This window comes from Mixophyes fleayi, chromosome 4, assembly GCF_038048845.1.
Source record: "Mixophyes fleayi isolate aMixFle1 chromosome 4, aMixFle1.hap1, whole genome shotgun sequence".
Taxonomy (NCBI): Eukaryota; Metazoa; Chordata; class Amphibia; order Anura; family Limnodynastidae; genus Mixophyes; species Mixophyes fleayi.
Window position 1 is genome coordinate 325,022,878 of NC_134405.1, and position 10,094 is coordinate 325,032,971.

Consider the following 10,094-nt stretch of genomic DNA (forward strand, 5'->3'; position numbering starts at 1 on the left):
AAAGTTGGCAAGTATGGGGTTGGTACATGTGGTGACTGATAGGAGTTAACGGTTTTGTATATCATTTTTATTATAGAAGCTTAGAATTTAGCTTTAAAATACAAATACATATTTATGTAGTACTCTATAATAACATGTATCTTGTTTTTTCTTTCATTGTAAATAAAGCATAACCTCATGTGATGCAATGCAATGATAAGCCACTAGGTGGCAGAACAGGGGAAATGATTCTGGGTAATGAGCATCAACATCTGTTAACATGGATCAGCTACAATATTATTTAACGGGCTGTAGGAGAACTGGTCACTGTATTGTAACTTTCCAGAATATCAGACTGGTTAAGGCAGAAATTAAACAACATTTTTCTAACTTGTGGTGCTTATGTGGCATTGGTCCGTGTTAAGTTATTAAATTAACTTCTAATTTGTAAATAAGTAATATTTTGCCGTTATACCAGATCATGTTGGTGTTACTATGGTAACCAATTTCATTGTGTTGTCTGTAGAAAAGCCATTTTAATGTCCCTTTGGAGGTAGATGTTGAATACTTGACACAGTAAAAATTTTTTAACTTATTTAATAAGTTGTTTACTGAACAGTGATCTAGCTTAATTAAATGTAATTCATTTAAAGGAAGATTAAATATTTACAAGTAAAAACTATTTTTAAAAAAAGGAACAACTGAAAAAATAGAAATATTTGTGCTAAGTTTTAGTAGGAAGTGATCTGCCGTGGCTTACATTATCCTTAATTAGAATTTATTAATGACTGGATCCTGTAATATTTCTAAGTCAAATAAAATAATAATAAAATCAAATCATTAGACAGAATTATTAGACATAACGTCACTCATCCACTCAAAACGGAACTCTGTCACATGAAAAGGCAATAAAAATAAACATATTTGCCTTATTATATAAGTACGTGACCTGAAAAGACATAAAGTTATACAATATATGTATATTTTTACATTTTTATAGCTATTCTGTTTTCCAGTTAGTAACAAAAATAACACATTAAGGGCCCGATTCATTAACAAACAAAAAAAAAAGAACATAATGAGCCTAATTCATTAAGGAACTTAGGCAAGAATTTGAGTAAGTTTTCTTACTTAAGTTTACTGGACAAAACCATGTTACAATGCAAGGGGTGCAAATTAGTTTATTACTTTGCTCATAAGATAAATACTGGCTGTTTTTTCGTGTAGGCAGGGCCAGATTAAGGGAATGGAGGCCCCTGGGCTAAGGGGGCCTCCATTCCCCCGTGAGGGCCCCCCCTCCGTGATCCGTGCTGCCCCCCCCCTGATCTGAGCCGCTCCCCCGGTGATCCAAGCCGCCTCCAAGGCACTTGCCTCCTTCCCCGGCACGCTGTACGCTCTTCACTGAGGAGATCTCGTGAGAGTGAGACTCATGAGATCTCCTCAGTAAGGAGACTACAGAGCGACGGGGAAGGACCGTAGTGAAAGTGCTCAGCAGCATTGATCGCGCAGGGGAGGCCCCTGCCCCCGACCGATCAATAATGCTGCTGAGCACTTTCAAGGGCCCCCTGGATGCCCGAGGCCCCTGGGCTGTAGCCCAGTTAGCCCTATGGTTAATCCGGCCCTGCGTGTAGGACACAAATACTTAATAGCTTTATTTTTACAATGACATTTAAAGTTGATCTAGGAGATGCCCTACCCCAACTATAAATCTGTCCTCACATTTTAAATTTACCTCCCCCTCCAATGCAACAATGGTTTTGCCCAGGTGCAAAGTTGCTCATTTTTTTTGCTTTTCTTTCCTTAATGACTGATATTAAAAAATAAAACAAAAAGTTTTGTTTTCTTCCCATAAAATACATTTATTAGGATGTTATTAATGTCTGCTGTACATAAAATACATTTTTACAGTAGCTCCTGATGGCAAACACATGTTGTAGCATGCTTACACAGCCGTCATCACTAGTAATCGCCACTCACACCAGACCTGTAGCTGGTGGAAGAGTTACGACAGAAAAACACATACCTGAGAGATGCCCAAAGCTTGGGTCGGACGTTGCAGCGTGCACTTGAGCTTGGCACGCCCTTACCGTACATTGACTACGTGCATACCTGGGTAAGACTGGCAAATTGTAGCCCGGGGGGGCAACACTCGACTGCCATAGACACATTTTAAAGAGAAAAAATGCAGGTGGCCCAGTGACTCAACCCAAGGTAGCCAACTACGGGACCGGACCGGGCGGCAATGCCCCCAACCCAGCCAGCTAGCCCCTGGTGCAGACACCCAGTCCTCTCCACTTTCTGCCCCATAGGCTGTAGTAAGGGTCCTTTGCACTGGAAATTAAATTAGACATTTCTGTGTCATATGGTCCGGTTCTGGGAATGCGCAGACTAACTATGCGCACAATACGCAGCGTATCGGCATTTACTCTCTTTAAAGAATCAGGCCCTATCTGTTGGGAATAAGTATTGCAGTATAACTTTTAGCCACTATGTGGCAATGCAGAGGCCTTACATTTCACCCTGTGCTCAGTAAATTGACTACGGCTTGTAGACTACTCTAGGGCATGTCTTCTGTATAACATGCATTTGCTGTGTAGTTTACATTGATATGTTTGTGTGCTTATGATATATATGTTATGCCTATGTGAAGAATGTAAGGGTTAGGTTTTATGATATGCGAATACTTCCCATGAATAGCCTGAAATCATTACAACATATGTTTTAATTTAATAAGGCTATGAACCTCAGACAATTGCACAACTTGCTTCTTTAAATGAGTTCGTACCAGTTTAGCTCTTTTGTACGTTGATTATGTTGTATTTGTGTGAGTCGTGTACACTGTCGGTCTGTTCTCTTCTCAAGTGTATTAATAACATATGCTGAAATTGGGGAACTGGTGTTATGTAGCTAATGCTCTATCCTTCTAAGTTGTGTATTTTCAATTTATTCCTGTATGTCACTAAATACTTCTTAGATTTTGTACAGTTTTCTTGATCCCGTGAATGCCCACAGGGAGCGGAGATTGGTCCAGCATCTGGGAAGAGTATTTTCTTACACTGTTACTCCTAGGCCCCTGGAGTTATCTAGTTTCAGGTAATTGGCCACACTGTGATCGTGTTACTTCTTTCAAAGCTTTCACCCGTTAAAAGCATTTTCTACACAGTGATAAACATTTAAGGGAAGAATGTTTGTGACTTCTATCCTACTTTTAATGTTCCAGTGTACTTGGCACACTATTTATCACCGCTGATATCCATTTGCTACCGTACGGATTTCTTGCGTTCATTGGTACAAAAGACGTGATCACAAATACAGTCACGTGAGTTTTATATGAATAGACTGGTGATATGTCTGATAATTGTCTCTACATAGCAATGTTATAAGACAACCGGTTTGGTCATAACGTTGGTGATGTCCATATGTCCCAATTTTTAAATGGTGCCTATGCAGAGAACAGGCTGCTTGAGCAGAGCCCTATTCATTAAATTGAGAGAGCTCCCATGTGTCCTGATTTTTTTAGGACAGTTCCCTTTTTTTCAACTAGAAATCTATTACAATGTTTATTCTCCTATAATCTGGACTTATTAGGCCCCCTATATTGAAAATAAACCTGTTTAGAAAAGCCTACCAGTCCTCCACTTACCCATGTCACCATGTAGTATACCTCAGCCTCTCTCACCCTCCATCTCTACCAGTCTTCTTGCCCTCAGATCCCCTTACATTGGCTCACACCCATGAGTCAACCATTTGTCTGGCCCTTTCCCTTTAGATTGTAAGCTCTAGTGACCAGGGCCCTCTTCCCCCCTGTTCTTATTACCTATAACATTTGCTCACCAGTTACACTGCGCACCTCCTCCTTGGGCTCTCTGCCCACTGACTCCAATCCTCTATTGTCTTCACACCTCTTTCAGTGGCTCTAAAGCTGTTAGTTGCGCCCACGCTAATGGGCACAGGTTTCAGCCTGAGCTGAATATACCCCTTGTACCCCAGTAGCTGTGTTGAGAGTTGTAGTGTTATCTGTTTACTGTATTGATATGGACCAAACTCAGAGACAAAGTCTTTTTATAATATGCTGGTTTATTTTGTACGTACAGTACAGACCATTAAATCAAAAATGAACAAACTTCCAATAATTTTATAGATTAAAAACGCAAAAGCAATATGTAAATAAATGCATCATTTCAGACTTTAAGCCAATAATATCACCCCATTTACAAGTCACCTACAGTTTCGTGCAACTTCTCTTTACAACAGGCCTTGTACCAAGTAGTCCCACCGCAGCTTCACTTTTTATCATCACGGGGGGTAGATTTCTTAGACCAGTTGCCAAATATAAGTTTGGATTAATACATTACTTCATAAGCATGTGTTTAACTTCTGCTAAAAGATGACATATTAATTTGTCAGCTAATATTGTTAACTCATTACCAGGGGAGGGCTGGCAAATTTTAGCCCGGGGGTCAAGACTCGACTCAGCAGCCTATAAGAACAATTTAAAGGAAAAAAATGCAGATGGCCCAGTGACCCGGCCCAAGGTAGCCCACTATGGGACCAGCCCGGGGCTAGATGCCCCCCTGCCCAGTCTGCTCCTGCTCATTACATCCTAAGCATATAAACATAACATTCAACTTACATTTTGTATATATATATCGATTATTCATATCATTATTGTACGGTTATACCATGTATTGTCTGGTTGTTTGCCCTCTGTATGGCTCTGCGGACCTCATGTGGCACCCTATATTATTATTATTATTATTATTATTATTATTACCATTTATTTATATAGCGCCACTAATTCTGCAGCGCTGTACAGAGATCTCACTCACATCAGTCCCTGCCCCATTGGAGCTTACAGTCTAAATTCCCTAATACACACACACACACACAGACAGAGACACACACACTAGGGTCAATTTGTAAGCAGCTAATTACCCTACCAGTTTTTGGAGTGTGGGAGGAAACCGGAGCACCCGGAGGAATCCCACGCAAACACGGGAAGAACATACAAACTCCACTCAGGAATCGAACTCATGACCCTAGTGCTGTGAGGCAGAAGTGCTAACCACTTAGCCACCGTGCTGCCCCAATAAATAAATAAATTAATAAATAATAATAATAATAATAATAATAAAAATAATAATAATAATAATAATATATGAAGAATTGACGGTGGCTTTATGGCTCAAGCACATTCACTGGGTGTCTTAGTTTTTTATGTTAAAATATTGCGAGCCATACTTGTTTTACATAGTTGCTAGATAACTAAGGTTTTTTTTTATTATTTTATTTTTAATATTTATTTTTTTTACACATTTTTTATTTATTTTACTTTTACTTTTGTCTTTTTTTTTTAGTTGCGGAAAGTAAAGCCAGCTCACGAATATCTACGCCTATATCTATGTAGACCGGTCCAGTGATACTTTTACTGCTCGGGGCCGGTATGACCAGGTGAGCAATAGTTTTTATAAATTGCGGCGATAAGGGATTTTTTCATCGCCAAGATAGAGCAGATAAAAGAATCATCCTTATCTGTGAAAATAGAGGCCGACTTATCAATATGGTTCTTATTAGTTAGCAACAAGCAATTATCCCAAACAAAATCAATATTAAGAAGGTAATTAAAGAAGGAAAAAACAATAAACTGGATAAGAAATGCTTTTAATATGGAAAGATTTTGAGCTATTAACGTCATAAATATAGACTACACTAATATTAAAACTGAAAATTGAAATCAATACATATTAGAGTCAATCATTTGCACAAGTACCTTAAATCATCTGAATTCAGAAACTGTGTATACAGAGATTATACATAAATGTTGTCGATGGATATTAAATAATTTAATTAATAACAATTGAAAAAAGCAATAAACATTACACAAAAAAATCTAAGTTATGCTAAGTGCAACATGTAAATATAGAAAATTAGTACTATGCTAGAATTATGAAAATAAGGGGAAAAAATGATAAAGCATATGTTCAGGTAATTAAATTAAAAAATAAAAATAAATAATAAGACATAATATAATATAATTCAGTCCCTTGTTAGTATACAAGGGGATTATCCAGTTTTCTTGTAGTATATTATCATTGTTGACAACTGTCTGTGATTTACAGGGACAGTCCCAGGTTTCATAGGTTTGTCCGTATATTTTTGTCCCTTGTAATGTCCCTGTTTTCAGTATTTACCAACTTCACAATAAATAGATTTGTTCTGTTTTGTGTATTTATATTGCATTTTAGATGCAATTCATCTATTCTGACTCTCCAGATTTAATAAGTTCATATTTATTGAAGGGGAGTATTTAAAAGGTACATTATAATCATAGTCAGTAACCATGACATTATGTAGTTCTCCAAGGTCAGCGGAGAAGGTAACACAGTGTGTCACAGTCAGTATCACAGAGGAGACTGCAGGTGGCGCCAGATAAGGTTTCTCCATATGTACCAGTACAATCTCATAGCGGCATATTCCCAAACAGGGGAGGAATGGAAATTTTGCCTTAACTCTTTTTGTTAGGATTATCTCCATGTTTCGAAAAGAGGAAATTATCCCATCTGAAGATAATGCAGACTGACTATAAAACATCTATTTTCTTAAGTAAACACAGAAAACACTACTATTGCAGAATTACAAAAGGATACAATATGACATTTTTACATCCTAAACAAAGACCTTTTTAATAGAAAATGGTTTAACATTGGACAATAGTTCCTTCAACGATGTTCTTAAGAATATTTTCACATTGCTACAATTTTTTAGATAACCAATTAATAAGTAACCAATCTCTATCTATCTAAGAAATACTGCAAACCTATATCTGTTAGATAACACTACACTTTGATAAAAATTTATAAATGTATCAATAATATAATTGATCATAAAATACGGCTTAGAGGGGGCAATGTTGGCAACTGTTTTTCCAAGCTAAGAGTGAGACTTCTATACTTATATTACGATTGCTTCTGTTGTTCATTTGAGCGCCTATAGGAACTTGGTGATTGTTTTGTATTTTGTATAGCCTTTTTTTCTATTGTATTAATTATACCTGTCTAATCTCCTGGGATGGTCCAGGAAACTCCCAAATCTCAGGTAGGTCTCCCAGATCTCGTCCACGAAGAAGGGGGCTTCAATGACGCGCTTTTGGCAAAACTCTGCATTTTGGCCCTTGGGGCGTGATAATGGACAAAATGAAGTGATTTGCGATGCTGCGTCCCCCCTTCACTTGCCACTTGAAGACTTTAAAAGTTGCCAAGTATGATATCATCATCAACATTTATTTATATAGCGCCAGCAAATTCCATAGCACTGTACAATTGGGGACAAACACAATAAATAAACAATACTGAGTAAAACAGACAAAGAGTTAAGAGGGCTCTGTTCGCAAGCTTACAATCTATGGGATATTAATTCTTATAAGGGTTAAGATGTGGGTAAGTATGATACTTACAATAGAGAGCGGTAGAGATGTACCAATAAGAGTCACAAACACTTTTTAGGTTGATGCTCACCATATCATGGTGGCCTAGTGGTTAGCACTTCTGCCTTACAGCACTGGGGTCATGCGTTCAATTCCCGACCATGGCCTTATCTGTGTGGAGTTTGTATGTTCTCCCTGTGTTTGCGTGGGTTTCTTACCGGTGCTCCGGTTTCCTCCCACACTCCAAAAACAAACTGGTAGGTTAAATGGCTGCTATTAAAATTGACCCTAGTTTCTCTGTGTATGTGTATGTAAGAGAATTTAGACTGTAAGCTCCAATGGGGCAGGGACTGATGTGAGTGAGTTCTCTGTACAGCGCTTCGGAATCAGTGGTGCTATATAAATAAATGGTGATGATGATGATGATGATGATGAAATGTCACAGTATTAAATGCCCACTCATGTATGTCCTATAACTGGGAATAGATTCTTATGGCATAGACATTCACCACAGATGGATTTGAGTCTTTTTATAGGTCAATTGGCAACTTTATAAATTAGCAGATTTTTATTTTTATTAGTTTATTGTGATATTGAATCTGCTAAATAAGATGCTGTTTAGATTATACAAAGACTCAAATTCACTTGTGGTGAATCTCTACACTAGAAGAATATTAGCAGGAGGTGTAGCCAAGGGCTACCAAAGACTTAAATAAGTAATGGTCATTCGGAACATTTGCAACCCCTCTGGGTTGCAAATGACCCTTTCTGTCATTTTAAAAATAAAATAATAATTTTCCAATCCAGAGATATATCTCCCGGTCACAGGGATTTTCTTTCAGTTTATGGTTAAGCACCTAAGGGTGGGAAATGTGCGATTTTATTCTTTAAGCAGCTCCACTATTGATTTTTTTTCTTAATAAGCGTCTATAATGTTTTTAGAACCGTATCGTTAAAGCCTTGTTGTTTTACTGTCAAGTGTCAGGATTGCGGTTATTCTATTTATTAGTGCTTTTGGGATGAAGTGTCCTTGTCTGCAGTGTCATGTTACAAATACAACTAGTTGCTCTACCTGCAATTTTACAGGAGTTTTGAAGTGGACCACAGGGTGGAGGCAGCCATTTTGTTGGCTATCAAATCGCAAAGAACTAATGACATCAGTGAGTGATATCATTAATGCCTCGTGAATTTATAGGCTAAATAGTGAATGATTTGGTCCACAGAAAGTCAGTTTAGGGGCTGGATTTACTAAGCACGGGTTTGAAAAAGTGGAGATGCCTATAGCAACCAATCAGATTCTAGCTGTCATTTTGTAGAATGCACTAAATAAATGACAGCTAGAATCTGAGTGGTTGCTATAGGCAACATCTCCACTTTTTCAAACCCGCAGTTTAGTAAATATACCCCTAAGGCTCATTTAATAATGGTCAAAGGCACAAATCAAAGGTATATTAACTTTTGGTCCGGGTGTGGCCAAAATATGAAGGTGCGGCTTTGCTAAATTGTTATATGAAATTGCTGTATGGGAATACAATAAGTTGCTCAGACCCGATTCAAAGACACCTTAAAAATGCTCTGTACATGAACGTCCTTTACACAACCCCATCATAATGGTGCTGAGCGCCTACAAAGGGCAGCATACTCAACCAGAGTAACTGACTCATTCATCCCATCACATGGCTCATTTAGGAACCACAGAAGTTTCTTATTTGCACAAGTACACCTATAGGGTCCTTGCACACTTCCCAGTGTCCACCCCAAACTTGAACTTCTCATTTTCATATATTAGAAATGTATTTTTTCCCCAGTTGTGTGTAGTTCACTATGAATTTCTTACTGTCCTTTTTAAAGAAAGATTATCCTGCGCTACTTGACGAGAGCCCAGGAGGACATGTGAAGACCATGCTGTGTATTGAGATACCCGGTGGCAGGTTTGATTATTCGTAGCTTAATGTATGACTAATACGCAAAAGAGATTCAATACACAATAGACTTTGTCGCTCTAACATAAAGGTTTCTGTCTGACTAGGTAAAGATCATTACTGAGCTTGAATGTTCATTCTCCGGCTCGATACATCGTCCAGACAACAGTGAACATTTACGCCCCACCGGCTCAGAAGCACAAGCAAAGTGTTTCATCATTGAAAAAACGCATTGGCCATTAAGTTTGGTTTAAATAAAAAAACTCTGTGTAGTACAGCAGTTATAATCTTCTAGTGTACGAATGAAAGTAGCAAAAAATTCATTCTAAAACACACCCAGAAAATGATATAATACATGCGCAAGCAATGACAAATGCTCTATCAGCTTCAAAGATTAGTCTGGGTACACACCACAGAAAATTTATCCCGATGTGATATCATTAACAATTTTACCAATGACTGTAAGCTCCGATCAGCAGCCTACTCCTGTCTACACACTGTACACGTTTTACAAGCTTTACCTTCAGATCTGTGCTCTTCACCTGTCATAACCTTTGGCTGAAAAGATGGTGACTCTGCACACTGCATAGAGATCTATGGACACTGCCGGTCACGAGTGCTTACACACTGCAGGATTGGAATGACATTTGTCATGCACCGATCTCCCGCGGCACCTACCCACTAACCGGCGCACTCAACTGCTTGCTCACCGATCTGTCCTCGCCGGCGGTTTCTCCATCGGCGTGTCACGCGCCGGTCTCCTGCGGCCT